Consider the following 16440-nt stretch of genomic DNA (forward strand, 5'->3'; position numbering starts at 1 on the left):
TGTCCTCCTCAAACCCAGGAATCTGGCTGCCTCTGCCTCCTAGGGCTGCTGGGATTAAAGGTGTGCACCACCACCACCCAGCTCAACATAAAATCCTTAAAATTTAGTTAAAAGTACCTCATTCTTAAATAAGCAACTGGTATATGTTATAATAACTAAACTGTGTTTATATTTCATATTCCATAGAAAATACTAACATTTCCTGGTAATTTATCTATCCTTTTACTATTCATATCCTCCTCATTATTCCCTCTGCAGTTACTCTGATCATTCATGAAGTTTCAGAGCTTTGGAAAGGCTGTTGCCTTTGAGAGTCTTTTTGCTAGAGTATCTAGTCCAGTACTTCCTTTAGGATTCTGTTCAAGTGTCACCTTCTTCATGAGCCACTGTAAGCACTGTTTTAAATATATTGCCCCTGCCTTAACTTTTCAATGCTTTGTTCATTTTTTAATGTTGAGTGTTTGCCCTAATTTCTGTATGTGTTACATATGTAACTGGGGCCCCCAGAGGCCAGAAGAGGGCATTGGATCCCCTGAGACTTAAGTTACAAGCAGTTGTGGGCTACTGTATAGGTGCCAGGAACCAAATCTGGGTCTTCGGGAAGACCAAGTGCTTATAACCACTGAGCCAAGTCTCCAGCTCCACCCTTGTTTGATTTAGTTTCTTATCATAGCACTTTTCATAGGGGGACAGACTATGTATTTTATATTATACCTATCTTTAACACTTGTCTCAGAGCACTTTCCCTTTCCTTCTTTTAGTAGAACAGAAGCAGTTTAATTGAGGAGCCTGACAGAGCTGAGTGGTAAAAGCACCTGCTCTTGCAGAAGACCCAGGGTCAATTCCCAGGTCCCCCATGGCGGCTCACAACTGGTTGTGACTCCAGTTTTAGGGGGTTGACACCCTTTTCGGGTTTCCTCAGGTACCAAATATGCACATGATGCACATACATGCAAGAAAATACTCATACACATAAAATAAAGAGAATCTTTAAAAAAAGAAAACTTAGTTCAACAGCTACTTTAGAGAAGTACAGTCTGAAAATGGACAACTACCCATATCCAAAGAGAAAGCAGAAGCCAGGCTGCTGACTCACACCTGTGTTCTCAGCACGGGGGAAGCAGACTCAGGAGGACTGTCATGACGTCTGAAGCCAGCCTGGACTGCAAAGTAAGCTGCAGACCACCCTGTACTACAGAGCGAGCCTGGCTAAAAACAAATAACAACAAAAACAAACGCTCACACCAACAACACCAAAAAGGGAAATTGGTGATGGATTCCACAAAATTAGTCTTACGGCATTCAGCAATAAAATGCCACTTCATATACATTTAGTAAACGGTCACAGACTGCAATGTTTAATGAAGCCATCTTGAAGGTCAGCTGGTATTTGTACAAACAAGGAAGGAAAGAGTGAGTGGCAAAGGCAACCCAGATGAGTCAAGAATAGGAGAATGGAGATAAAATATTCAGGAACAGCAAACAGACCGGCCTGACTGGTCTAAAAGCTTATGTTAGGGCAACAATAGGGACCCAGCATGCAAAGATAGGTGATACCGACTATGGGCCTCTGCGTGAACGAAAGGAAGTAGCGATTTAGGGAAGGCTTGCGTGCTGTTGCTCTAACACATTAAATCCCGGAAAGACTGCATGTAGGCCGAGAGGCTGAAAACACTAGCTAAGGCTTGAATGTCAATGGACTTCCATATCCTGAGTGTTTGCTCTGTTCCTCCCAAGGGATAGGCTCCGTGTGAAAGAAAGCAAGAGAATAAAAGCTGCAACTAAGCATGTGACTATTTTCAAGGAGCTTTTTGCTGGTGTACCCAAATGGACTACACAGAAAAATGATTTAGGTGTTCAATTAAGGTATAAACACTGTATTGGGAATGAAAGAGAAACTGACTCTACTATTGAGAATGTGGGTAAATGTAGATCAATATGGAGAAAGCATACATATACAAAAAGGTTGTTAGAAAGCAAGTTTTGAGGACCCTTTAGTCCAGATAAAAAGAACATAGGTAAGAAAGCCAACTCCTGAGCTTTGCTGAGTAAGGCAACACTGAGGGGTAATTTCCAGTATTTGTGGAGATGCCAGAGGATCACGCATCCCATATACACAATTTGTAATCCTTTAGCCAAAGTATCAAAAGCTGTGAGTCGACACGGGTGGGTCTTGAGTGTTGTTTCTCAGGAGCTGTCCACCTTGCTTCTCTGAGAAAGGGTCTTTCCCTGAGGCCCCGCCCGGCCTTACAGATTTGCTCAGGTTGGCCAGCCATTGAGCCCCAGGTATTCACCCGTCTCAGCCTCCAGAAGCACATGCTACGGCACCTGACATTTTGGTGGGTGGGTGCTGAGAACTAAACAAGTCCTCATCCTTGCACCACAAACATTTTACCAATTGAACTATCTTCCCATCCCTGAGAACAAGATTTTCTAGGAACCACCAGATAATGAAAAAAGCCAAGATTATCTGATATCCTCTTTTGGCCTTCACAGGTAACCAACATACAAATACACACATTAAAAAAAAATTCCTTCTGGGGCTGGAGAGATGGCTTAGTGGTTAGAATGTACTGCTCTTACAGTGGAGCCAAGTTCCGTTCCTAGCACTCACATGATAGCTCACAATTGTCTACAATCCACTTCCATGGAATCCAATGTCTTTTCTGACTCTGTGAGGTCCTGCAAGCATGTGATGTGTAACACACACACACACACACACACACACACAACTTCAAAGAAGTAAACAAGGTACTGAGGTCATCTTGCAGACTAAGTTCTTCCCTGTATAGTATCTGTGACACATGATCATCTGCTCAGTAAAGTGGAAACAGCATGAGTGCTGGAGTCAGCTGACTTGGGATCACATTTAGGTTCCTCTAATGACATGCTGCAGGAAAACTTAGACAAGTCAAAATCTCTTACCTTTAACTAAAAAACAAGAATCATGCTAGCACTTATTCAAGAATTGTGATTTAATTATACATTTGGTCAAATGTTCCTTGTGAAATGCTCACAAACACTGCCGTACCAATGCTACTCGAATAGCAGCATCTCAATTTTGAAAACGCCATTTACGTCCAGAAGCGCCTTCTTTCACGACGGCTATGCATGATTTCCTGTCCATCCTCCTGAGCACCTTCTGTTGTTCCTTGCTCAAAGACAGTCTTTATGGTCTGCCACTCCTTGGCCTTTCAGAAAGTATTTTATCATATTTGTATTGACTGCTTTAGAAATGGAGCAATAGAAATAAGACATATTTCAAATCCTGTATAAGTGGAAAAGAATATTACTTCTTTATTTTAGAAGACAGAGACCAAGGCTTTGAGTTAAAAAGACTGATTTTAAATTTGTAAATGAGAGCATTAGAAAGGTGAAATTCCTTTGATTAGTCTACTTCACTTGTAGAGTCCAATAGAGCTATGGTAAGACAGATAAGATATATCACTGGTCTGCCTGAGAGGAAAGGGGTATGGAGAGGAATTTAATTAATGCAAGTCAGGATTGCCTGATTTCTAAAAAGTATGTCTAATGCAACAGCAACAGCTGCTACTGCTTTTAAATTTTATTTTTATTATTTTTAATGGTGCATGCATGCTTTTCTCTCTCCCTCTCCCTCTCTCCCTCCCTCCTCCCTCTCTCTTTCTCTTTCTCTCTGTGTGTGTGTATGTGTGTGTGTGTGTGTGTGTGTGTATGTGTTTACAGGTGCCTGTGAAGGCAGGGAAGGGATGGAGTGGGGTGTGAGGTCAGGTTCTCCTAGCACTGTTGTCCTAAGTGCTGTATTTCAGGCAGAAAATATGGTGTAACATTCAGTCTTCCCTTTAACCAGCCAGATAATATAGGAGATGTGTGTATTCTCAGAAGCAGCACAGGCTGACTTTACATGGATGCATGGTGAAGACAATGGAAGAGTGGTTCACGGAGGTGACCTGGAGACTACGGAGATGGGCAAGGATGATCAGACTACACTGTAATGCTTTCCTAGAGATGCTTCAGTTCTCTTGAGCCATGGAAAGGCCATCTAAAGGCTTCAGGAAGCCAAGCAGTATCTTCTGTAATTTTTAAAATAACAATTTATAGTCTGAGTCCTCCCAATATATGGACAATGATTATTGGGAGGGGATCACATGGATTTGTGAGTTTATCAGTGGCTGGAGAAGTATCGCCACCGTAGGAATTTTGGTGACCTATTGTAGCTGGTCTTTGCTACTTTTGGAGTTCTTCTTTTTCCTACCCTTTATCCCCCCCAGTTTCACCTCCTAACACTAAGTAGGAAAAAACAAGGACAGAGGAGAGAGAGAAATTAGGAAGGTTCTTGAATCTAATTTCTTTCTTTTTGTTTCTTCTTTGACCCCAGCTACTAACAAACAGTAAACAACCTCCCCAAGTGGCCACCAACCACCAACCCTGCATCTCAGGGAACCCTTTTATGTATCCTCTGAAAAATTCTCAGAATTCCAAACATCTCGCAACTGCAGAAATTATCTGCAGTTGACAAAACCGAGTTTCTGCTAGAACTCGAGGCACATCCCAGCCGCTGCAGACAGCCTGAAGCGGCCCCACATCCCTACACCTGGGACTAAAATCAAAGCAGATTCTTGTATTATTTCTGTGTTTTTTTAAAGAAACTCAAATTCCAGAATTCTTAAAAATGTCACTACGACCTATCTTTTAAACTTTTAAAAAATGTTTGAGGCACACATTAGGCATCAGAAGCAATAACATTAAGACAGAGAATCAAAAGCCTCAGTGGTAACACTACGAGTTCACCTCTAGATGACCAGACACGCCTTTGCTTTCATCTGACAAATACTCTTAAACCAGCAAATCAAGGTGTTCTTTTTTTCCCCTTTCCTTCTTGGCAGGAGGAGAGGAAATGTTGGGACAATTCCACCCTCTAAAAATACAACATAGGGGCTGAAGAGATGGTTCAGTGTTTTAGAACACCTGTTGCTCTCACAAAGGACCTGTGTTCAGTTTCTAGCATGTGGGTCCTACCATCCCATGAAGTCGGAAGTCACCGCCCACCAGGTCTCCAGGGTTCCAGGCCTATGCTCAACTGGAGACCAGGCTGTGTGTGCACAGTTCACCGCCCCACAACACCCACTGTAATGTCGATTCTAGGGAATCCAATGCTCAGAGGACACCAGGCATGTATGTGGTACACATACATACAAGCAAACAAATATCCATACGCAAAAAAATAGAAACATTTTAAGGCCAATATAAAGAGAAAATATAATCATTATGAGCAATTTAGCTCTCTCTACTGTGCAAGGGGAAAAGAAATCTCACTCTGTAGAAGAGGCTGGCCTTGAACTCAAGAGATCTGACTGCTTCTTCCTCCTGAGTGCTGAGTTTAAAGATGTGGGCCACCACTACCCAGCAAACAGCAGATTTTTTTTTTTTAATGTTAAACATGGGCTGGAGCGGTGGCTGAGCAGTTAGTAGAGCAATCTGTTCCGGTAGTAGTTTATTTTTGTGCCCAACATTCATGTTAGGTGACTCATAACTCCTATAATTCCAGTCCAAGGGGATCCAACACCTCTGGCCTCCTGCATATACGTGCATCTTGGGCACCTGCACACATGTGCACAAGGCCACACACACACAAAGGTAACTAAAAATACAAAATAACTTTAAAATATTAAAAACTTTCAAAAGCATTTTCAATAGGAAAACTAAGTCATAGTAAATTACGAGTTAATTGTATTCCAAGCCTTCACAGTAGAGGAGCCAAGTATACTATGATTTAATGTTGCATGAAACTCCTTCCTTACACAGTTACCCTGCTGTTCTCAGGGATATACAAAGGAAACCAGGGAATAGCAGTGCTAGGGACGTAACTCAGTGATAAAGCACTTGCTAAGCAGGCTGGAGTCCCTGGCTTAGAACCCCAGCACTACAACCCACAGTCACGAAGAAAACGTGGCACAAAAACCAAACCAAAACAAAACAAAAAAACAACTCAATGATTACATTAGGCTTTACCCTTAGCTAGTGGACTCCTACTTTACTTACGAATAAAAAGCAAATACAATTTAGAACTAAGATTCCCTTAATTATAAATTATAGCCCCCCATATTTGCGAAAAGTGGAAAAGAAAAAAAAAAAAATCTGTGCTGTAGAGAAGGAAAAATCCAGAAGGCAGCAAAGGCAGCCATCTGACTAGTGAGTCATCAGACTCTACCCACGAGCACTGCGGTGATAGCACCAGAGGCCAGCTGTCCCAATATTTTATAACAGGATCCAAATGGCTGCTGGCTAGTGTGCTATACCTAGCAATGTCTTTTATTCTAAAAACAATTCCTTTAACTACCAGAGTTTGGGCTGGAAACAAGGAGATGAGAACACAACAGTCAACACTAGGCTTACAAGGCAATTCTCATAAGATCTGACCCACTTCACTGACACTTGGTGTTATTTAATGTAACAGTTAAGAAAGAACATACTAACTCATTAAAAGACTAGCTTTGGAAAGCACAAGGAGGTTGTTAGTTTGTTTTTAAAGGAAAAAAAACCAGTGGACTTCAATAGTTTATCATTATTTTGATTGTATGCATCAAAAGGCATCCCTTGTGGCATGTCATTAAATGTATGCTGGATGTAACCATCAAATCAGGACTGGTAGGGAGGTTTCCACAGCTCCATTTCTCATTAACTGATTTAAAGAGAGGGACTCGTGCCAGCAGCCCAGATTGCTTTCAAACTCCTAATCTCACTGCCTCAGCTTCCTGATGATGGGGTTACAGGCATGAACCACCTAGCCTGATCTACATTGGATTTTTATCTGCTATTTTCCTGCACAGAGAAAAACACCCTAAACCTGCTTATGATTTTTATGCTTGCTCAAAATTCCACTTAAAAACTTTACTTTGGTCATGTGTAGTGCAAAAGACTACTGTAAGCTAGTTACTTTGTGAAGGACTTTCTTATTCATCTCTTAGTAGCTCTATAAGAAATGTTAAATGGCAGATTTATTTCACTATGCATACCCAGACCCCTCTGCTTTTCTTGCCAATGAAACCCTAACTTTGTTAGAATTTTGGGGAGTCTATCATGGTAATTTCAGTTCCATGAGCAATGGCCTGCTTGGGAATAGTCTGACTAATAAAAGGCAAGGGGAATCTTTCAGAAGCGTATGAGCAATTTCTCTTCTGTTTTAGAAAATATGGGCAAATAGAAATAGCCCTCCCTCGGCAGCTGGTCATCTGCACGGGGTGCTGAGCTGTAGCAAGTCTGGGACGTAGAAAGGAGCTAATTTGGGAAGGCAGGCTACCTTGCTACAGATGACAACATAGAAGGTCAAAAGGTTGTGGGTCCTGTTCCTATATTGATCCACTTAATTGGCCAAGATAGCAATTAAAAAAATAGAGAGAATTTCAGTAATAAATATTTTATTTATACACATTACATAGTATCATTAAAAAAGAATGAACAGATCAGGAGGTAAACTTAAGGTCATTGGTGAAATAGATTATGAAAATTATTAAACTTTCTAAGGAAATGTGTAGATAAAGCTGGGAGTCAAAGAGGAGAGAGAAACACAACAAAATGACAGGGAACATGATGACTAACAAGTGCGTGCACACCTACACACACACACACACACACACACACTCCTACTTCAGCTCTGAATCAAAATACAAGCATTTCTGAAAAATAAGTAATTAAGAATTAAGCTGGGAACAAATTTTAATTTATCAGTTAAATAGGCTCAAACTTAGTTGTTAGCCTTGCCTATAGTTGTTTTTAATAGCATTTCTAAAAATGGTCATAAATTTATTTTCTTTTCTGCATATTGCAAAAGAACTGCATACAGCCAAATGGACTTAAGTAGGATTATGTAATATTTTAGAACAATGGAGATTGAATGCAGCAAATCACTTGAAGAGTTCCCTTAGAAGGTAAAAGAATGAGGTTCTGAGTTAATGGTCAAAAGAATGATTAAATAGTCATTAAAAAAGAAGCAATTTGAATTTATTACTAAGGAACATGGGAAGCAATTTAGTAATATGCAGCTAAGCCCTTAAAGGTTTTATTTCTGTTGCTGTGATAGAACGTCTCAACCAAAGGCAACTTAGGAGAGGAAAGGACTTATTTGGCCTACAATTCCACTCTACCATTCAGTCATCATTGAGGAGATATCTAGGCAAAAGCTCAAGCAATTAGTCAAACAACATTCATAGTCAAGAAGGGGGTGAGGGGCACATATGAGGCTGGCTTCCTTGTATGTATGTAGCTTTGAGCTGTCTTACAGTTCAGAACCCATCTCAGGGAATGGTGCAGCCCACAACTGTCTACTTTTAATTAACAATCAAGACAATCCACCATAGCCACGCCTACTGCCAACCTGATCTGGATAACTCCTTATTAGGAAGGAGTCTTTTCCAGGTGACTTTGGTTTGTGTCAGGTCAACAGTTAAAAAGTCCACAGACAGTTTTCAATTCAGTGGGCAGGAAATCCTCATTTCTAATGGTTTGCTCAAGTGTATTTCAGTTACTAACAGCTACAGTTTATTAAGTTGACTGTGGGTCAGAAAAACTTGGCCATTCGTAGAGGTTTTAAATGGTGTGACTTGCTAAGGAATTAACTTAGTATGTGCTTGGTCTTCAAAACTGCTACTGTGTAGTACTTAAAACTAGCTACTACTGTAATTAGAAATCAAGGTGTGGCAGCTCACTGCCATACCTTGAGGCAAGAGGAGCCATTACAGGAGGGCAGTGTAGTGAGACTCTGATCAAGAAACTAACAAGCAGAGAAGTGAGACGGCTCAGAGGGTAAGTAAAGGCTTCGGCCTCCCACACCTGAATGCAACCCTAGGCACTGACATGGAGGAAGGAGAAAAGTGACTCCCAGGAGTTGTCCACTAACCTCCACATGCTTGCCAGGGCATGCAAGCACCACCATCCACATGCATGTGCAATACACATACACACACACACACACACACACACACACACAGAGTAATTTTTTAAAAAAATCAAAAAGAGCATGCCTTTAATTCCAGCACTTGGGAGGCAGAGGCAGGTGGATCTCTGTGAGTCTACAGAGTGAGTTCTAGGACAGTCAATGTTACACAGAGAAACTGTGTCTCGAAAAACCAATAAATGAATACATGAATGAATAAAATAAAAAAAAAACAAAAACAAAAAAACAAAAACCAAGCTGCTCAGTCAATGCCTGTCTTTACTGCTGGACTGAAGTGCCAGGCAAACAGGAAGGCACCTGCTCTTGTCATAAAGCAGTCCGGCTGTCCGCACAGGACACAAACACCACACATTATTTAGTTACAGTCTTGGCCGAGGCATGAGTGAAACAGGAACTCCTATTCACTGAGGGAAAAATGATAGCCCTGAAAAATGTACTGAATACAACTTGGCCTAATGCCCAATGACCAAGATTTCTAAAATCAGCACTTCCCCGAGACCAAACTGAAGCCAAATATTATCACAGAATGAATTTCTGAGTTAAAAGGTATTATTAAACATCCTAAAATACTAGAGAAGTTAATATATTTATTAACTATATCAATTATAGTAAGTGCAGAGTCTAAAGTCTATTATTTAGATTAGTAATATTTAAAAATTTACACTTAACTCAAAAAATACAAAATGTATACGTAGAAAAACGAACAAGTGACTTTTGACAAAAATGTAAATTTAGTAGAGAACTCCCATCTCTTCAACAAGTGACAGTTGAACAGATGTGCACACCCAGAAACCAAAACCAAAATATTTTAACCAATACCAGCACTATATAAAAATCAACTGAAAATGAATGGTAAGACTAGATGTCAAACCTGTAACTACAAAATGTTCCTTGAGAGCCTGAATTAGATAGGTCTTATTTATATAACATAGACAAATAGCAAACTGACAAATTGGGACTTTAGAAGAGTAAAATACTTTACTTCTCAAAAGATATTGTTAGAATAACAGAAGTTACCAACTGTGAGGAAATGTTTATAAAGCAGAAATATAGTATCTTTTTTTTATAGTATAGAATAGAGTTTATTCAGGGCATGGGGAGGGAAGTTAACAGGGTAGTAGAGGCAGAGAAAGGAAGAGAGAGAGAGAGAGAGAGAGAGAGAGAGAGGAGAGGAGAAAAGGCCAGCCATGAGCATGTGGAGAGAGGGCAAAGGGGAGGGGGAAGGGAATGGGGAAGGGGTGAGGGGACAGGGAGCAAGAAGGGAAGAACAAGAGAGCTATAATAATTTTTAAATATAGTTTCAGAAAAGCAATGGTTTTTCTTCACACTTATTTTCTAATTTCTCTTCATTATTTATTTTATTAGAACAGATTTTCATCATTCACTATATTCTGATTGCAGTTTTCCCTTCCCCAACTCCTCCCAGATCCTTCCCTCTTCCTCACCTACCCAAAAGCACACCCTTAGAAAAGTGACCCTCAATACTCATGAACAAGAAGATAATGTAGGTTGGTGAGATAGCACAGCAGATAAAGGCACTTGCCACCAAGACTGCTGACCTGAGTTCAATCCCTGGGACACAGGTGATGGAAAGGGAGAACTGGCTCTCCAAAGTAGTCCTAAGCCCTTAGACACATACTGGGACATGCACATGCACACAATCTAAACATTTAATGCAAAAGGCAGTCCAATTAAAACAGGCAAAAGGGGCTGGTAAGATGACTCAGCAGTTAAGAGCACTGACTGCTCTTCCGGAGGTCATGAGTTCAAATCCCGGCAACCACATGGTGGCTCACAACCATCCATAATGAGAAACTAATAAAAAATAAGTAAAATAAAAAGTAAACAATAAATAAATAAATAAATAAATAAACCTATGGGCTGGAGCAAGTGGGGCCGGAGCGAATGGGAGAAGGGAAGAGGTTGAAGGGAAGAGTTGGAAAAAAAAAAAAAAAGAAAAACAGGCAAAAGACTTAAACATATTAATACACACAAACGCAAACACATACGACAAGTAACTACTTGAAAAGCTGCTTTCTATCACCGATCACTAGGAAATCATGAATTAAAACCAGGATAGGATACTCATAGAATGGCTAAAGTTTTAAGGTAGTATTAGTAAGGGTTAAAAAAAGAAATTTGGCATATAACGCTGGTAAGAAGTTAGGCATGGTGGTGCCAGCCTGGTCTTCAGAGCAAGTTCTAGGACAGCCAGGGGTACACACTGAAACCCCTACTCGAAAAACCAAAATAATAAAAATATCTTGGATGAGGGCTTAGGAAAATCCTACTGTATTCTCAGTCATAAGAGCTTGTCTTCCGACCCAGGCTATGTCCCAATGCTTTGGTTATAAACTTGGTACAGGTTAGTGGTTGTAAAAGCCAGACAGAGTGAAGGTACTGTCTTGTTTTGTACAGCTCTTACTTAAGGCAGTATTAATTGCAATTTTTACCCACAGCCTAATTATCTCTATTTTTGGCTGTTTCCTCATGCATTCATCTTCCCAGTACAATGCCCTAGGAAGGATGAGATCATGTTTAAAACAAACATAAACACATATCAATGAACAATAGCAGGTTCTGTCAATGTACATTCAATTCAATCCCTTAGGAATCTTGCCTGAGTCCTGAGTTTCTGCTTTGCATCACATCAAGAGTTTGGTGTCAATCAGCCTACCTGCCATTGAGACTCTACAATGTGTTATATTTCAAATAATTTATGGAGTTTGTAATTAATGTGAATGAAGTCTCTCACTAGCTCATTGTTAGTACCTAAAGCTGGGGTCCAAGGGATGCTGAAAACTCAAGCTATCGTATTCAGCTGTCTAGTGTGTGTAACTGAAATACCTGACGTGTTCTTCTGATAAAAACAAACCAGTATCTCTCACTGTTGTTTACTAAGAATTATTTTTTACTCTCTTTGGGCAATATAAATTCCAATTTCAAATAATGAAACCCCAATATGAATCAGACAAGTAGCACTAAGTTGTAACCAGAATAAAAGTGATAAACCTGACGGTCTTATTCTCAAAGTATATTGATTCTGTATAAATAAATGTGTGCTATCATACTGGTAGAGCACACACAATTCAGGAAAGTCAAAGGAAAGGACAAAGGAACTGTGCTAAATTAAAGAGCAACATGGTGATATCTACCAAAAATTAAAAATGTCATTCTTTTCTCATGCAGTTAGTTCATTCTTAGTTTACTCTATGTGCACAAAATATTTTATTATTCATTATAGCATTTTCTTAGATGCAAAGACTGGAATCTCCGTAATATGGAGACTAGGAGGGGTGAAATGACTAAGGCCTTGTAAGCTTAGTTAACCTGGGTTTGATTCCCAGATCTTACATAAAGTGGAAGGAGAATCAACAATATAAAGACTAAATAACTTGTCATAGAATTTGTATGCTTAAGGGCGTTAAAACAGTAATATTTCTCCCTGAGTTCACGTTTCTATGACTTATAAGTTGTGAGTTATATTATAAACATTTAACCATCACATGCATAATTGTCCTCATTTGATGAATGGGGGTAAAAACAAGCATCTTCTTAGAAGGGTGCTGTGGGACTTCCACGAGTAACTATAACCCATGTGTTAAGAAAAGGCCTTGCCACTTGTGGTGGCACATGCTTGGGGTCTGTGGAAGAGTTGGTGGCAGAAGGATCAAAAAAACCCCGCCTGGATCAGCAAAGCTCCCAGCAATGTCCATATGACAGTGTAATGTCCATATGACAGTGTAATTAAATACTCAGCTAGCACTTGAGAGGACGCTTTAAGTACATCGGTATGGAATGTCTCTAGGATAACCCCGTTAAGGGGAAGAGAGAGGCTCAGAATGCTATTCAAATGCACTACCGTTATGGACAAATACATGGGGTGGAGCTAGAAACAGGGAAGAGAAATGTCTGAGTATGTAATTTCCACCATGCTTATACATGTATTACCCACTTAATAAAAGTACTACAGATTTTTGTACAGTTTATAACACAGAACACACATACACACATGTATACATACACACACACACACACACACACACACACATATATATATATATATAGAGAGAGAGAGAGAGAGAAATATACAATCAAAATAAAATGGTAATAAAGAATTAAAAGCAGCAGCATGAGATATAAAAACTGGCATTTTAAGTATGTGACAAACTCCAAACCATCTGCCACTTCCTATTATGGTTTGAAGCAATGCATCAACTTCTAATTTTCAGAAAATAATTGAAATCGAGATGTGTGCAGTGGCATGCGTCTGCAAGCCCAGCAACTGGAGATGAGTTTGGTTTATACATCTAGACCCCATTTCAAGACAAATCAAGAATTAATTAATTGCAAAGAATTTAAATTTTGCTTTTTAAAAACTTAAGTCTTTTCATTTTTATTATGTGTCTGTGTGGGAGTATGCGCATATATTTGGCAGGGCTGGTGAAGACCAGAAGAGAGTGTTAGATTCTCTGACCTGGAGTGAGAGGTAGTCATAAGCCACCCAACATAGGTGCTAGGAACAGAATACAGGCCCTCTACAGAAGCAGTACAGGCTCCTAACCCTGTTATAGCTCTCTGACCAAATTCCCCAAACTTGCTTTATTTGAAGTTTTCTTTTTTAAAATTTATTTATGTATGTGAGTACACTATAGCTGTCTTCAGACACACTAGAAGAGGGCATCAGATCCCATTACAGATGGCTGTGAGCCACCATGTGGTTGCTGGAAATTGAACTTAGGACCTTCAGAAGAGCAGTCAGTGCTCTGAACCCCTGAGCCATCTCTCCAGCCCTATTTGAAGTTTTCTTAGAGAAAGTTAATCTTATAATCTGTTGAACAATAAGTGGACTTTTCTCACAATGATTATTCATATGATTAAGTCAGGTGACAGAAAGTACACTTGTGTAATATGCTTTTACATTTCCAAGGCATAAAACATTTTGCAGTATTAAATACCAACAACAAAAAGAATGTCAATTTGAGCCTTATCTGGTAGTATTTATTATTGTTTGGATATGTTTTCATGACAACTCCTTATTAGGTGTCCCATGGTTATCAGAAATAAAATTAAGAATTTATGGAGTTACCAGGATATTTTATTCACTTCCTTCTCCAATACCTAAGACAAAATGTATTTCAAGTATCTTCCTGTCTAGTTAGTTCAAATATTATTTTTCATCTTGTTAATTTTTCTTTAGCCTTCCTGGCCTTCTGTTTCTTTTTAAAAATGTATTTTTTTATTACTTTCAGCCCTCTCTTTCTCTTCTTCTTTCCTCTTTTCCAGTGTTAACAGGACACATAAAACTCATGTCTTACATATAGCTTTATAAAAATAGAATCTTATTATATACATACACTTCTTTATATTTTACCTTTATCACGTAAGGAACATATTGGAAATCCTCTCAGGATATACTTAGAAAGCCTTCCAAGTTACCAGGAGAGATTCGACTCCTACTACAACGTTTCAGAATATGACTGTGCCGTAATAAGCATAACACTTCTAATAGGTGTTCCCCTGTTCTCAGGATTTTAGCACTGTCACCACTGTGGCAATCAACATCCAAGTCAACAGGCTTTTGCTTGCTTACTGGTGATTTTATTTCATGGAGGCTGATGAAAGAATACATACACTTCTAATACTAATACTGTTTGCTTACAAAGCAAACCAAAAGCAAGGAACAATTCATTTCTCTATCAGCATTCAAGGGAATCTTCCCCCCACATATCCCTGCTAGCATGGTTTGTCATTTATTTTTTACTAGCCAGAGACATAGTAATTCACTGCTACTCTATCAATTGCTAGTAAGGTCATAGTTTTCCCATTTGTTAAGCTAAATGTTAAATGCTAAGTTTTTTCTCCTGTGAACTTCTGACCACATCCTTCTCTATAATTGGTGGACTTTTTAAAGTTTGTAAGACTTCTTACAAATACTAACTCTTCACGGTAGATGTATTTCAAGTGTTTTCTTTTAAGCATTTGTTGTTTCCATTTCTGCTACAAAATTATTTCTATGTAGTTTCAAAGTCTTTTTTCCTTCCCTTCCCTTTCCTTCTCTTTCCTAATTTGGAGGTATTCCTCCGTGGTCTATGTATACATAAAATTTGATTAATATTTTAAATATGTATTTACATTTAAGTTATAGACAACTTGATTCAGTTATGTTTACCACATAAACATACCTCCCTTCCACACTTAAGACTCACTCTGTCATGATGGGAATTTCCTTATACATTCACATACACACATATTTACATATATATTTGAGACAGGCTCTTATGCACCCCAAGTTGACGCTGACATCAGCAGGGGATAACCTTAGATTTCTGACCTCGCCCCCACTTCCAGATCACAGGCATGCGGCACCATACATGCTTTAAGTGGTGCTGGGGACAAGCCAGAGCTTTAAGCATGCTATGCAACCACTCGGCCTTTCACTTCCATTTCTTAGAAAGTTTTGTACTTATGTATTTAAGCCTAGGAGTACATATACAAATAAATGAATCACTCTGTTATATGAGTAAGCCAAAGCATTTTATAAGGTGTTCATGCAGCTTTAAAATGAAAGAATTATTTCAATGTTTACATTTAGATCAGATTAATAAACTGTAGCTGGACCTGGCTGCACAGGCCCATGACATCATTACCTGGGAGGGGGAAGTAGAAAACAAGGTTTCCTGGGGGTGGAGCATGTTCAAGGTCAGCCTGCACAACTTAGTGGAACCCTGTCTCAAGATGTAAAATGAGACCAGGTGACTTTAATTATATAGCAGAGGCAGGTGGCCCTCTGAGAGTTCAAGGCTACCCTGGTCTATGGTAGCTAATTCTAGGACAGCCATAGCTAAATACTGAGACCCTTTCTCAAAAATGAAAATTTAATCAGAAAATAGCTATAATACACCATTAATTGCTAAATGTTAATGTAAATGGCTGTCACCACAGCAACTAAGTTTTTAATGAGCAGATAAAAATAAAGATCTGCTACTCTATAAAGATATATCGCCACACATTTATTCACCATATACTACATATATTATATACAGTGCTGTAAATCAAAGACTTTCCCTTTCAGGGAAAAAGAAAAAAGAAGGGAATGTGTGAAACATAAATAATCTTCAGAAATTAAATAAAAGGCACTACTGATCACAGATTATTTACCAATACATATAAAAATGAATGAAAATGGGCTGGTGAGATGGCTCAGTGGGTAAGAGCACCCGACTGCTCTTCCAAAGGTCCGGAGTTCAAATCCCAGCAACCACATGGTGGCTCACACCCATCCGTAATGAGATCTGACTCCCTCTTCTGGAGTAGGTACAGTTGACTGAAGACAGCTACAGTGTACTTACATATAATAAATAAATAAATCTTTAAAAAAAATGAAAATACACACTATATCACAGTTACTCTTATAGTGAACTGACATTAATACAAATATTCAATTATTTCTTAGTAAACTATTTTCCTTACAGTATTTTTTGTTATGATTAAAGAAAAACATAAAC

At 39.1% G+C, this 16440-nt stretch overlaps 1 protein-coding gene across 2 annotated transcripts in view; it reads right to left on the bottom strand.

Annotated features, from left to right (window-relative positions):
- Window positions 1–16440, bottom strand: part of Atp6v1a (ATPase H+ transporting V1 subunit A) — a 52165-nt gene that overhangs the window by 31118 nt on the left and 4607 nt on the right. The window lies entirely within an intron of this gene.

Source organism: Mus caroli, chromosome 16 (assembly GCF_900094665.2).
Source record: "Mus caroli chromosome 16, CAROLI_EIJ_v1.1, whole genome shotgun sequence".
Taxonomy (NCBI): domain Eukaryota; kingdom Metazoa; phylum Chordata; class Mammalia; order Rodentia; family Muridae; genus Mus; species Mus caroli.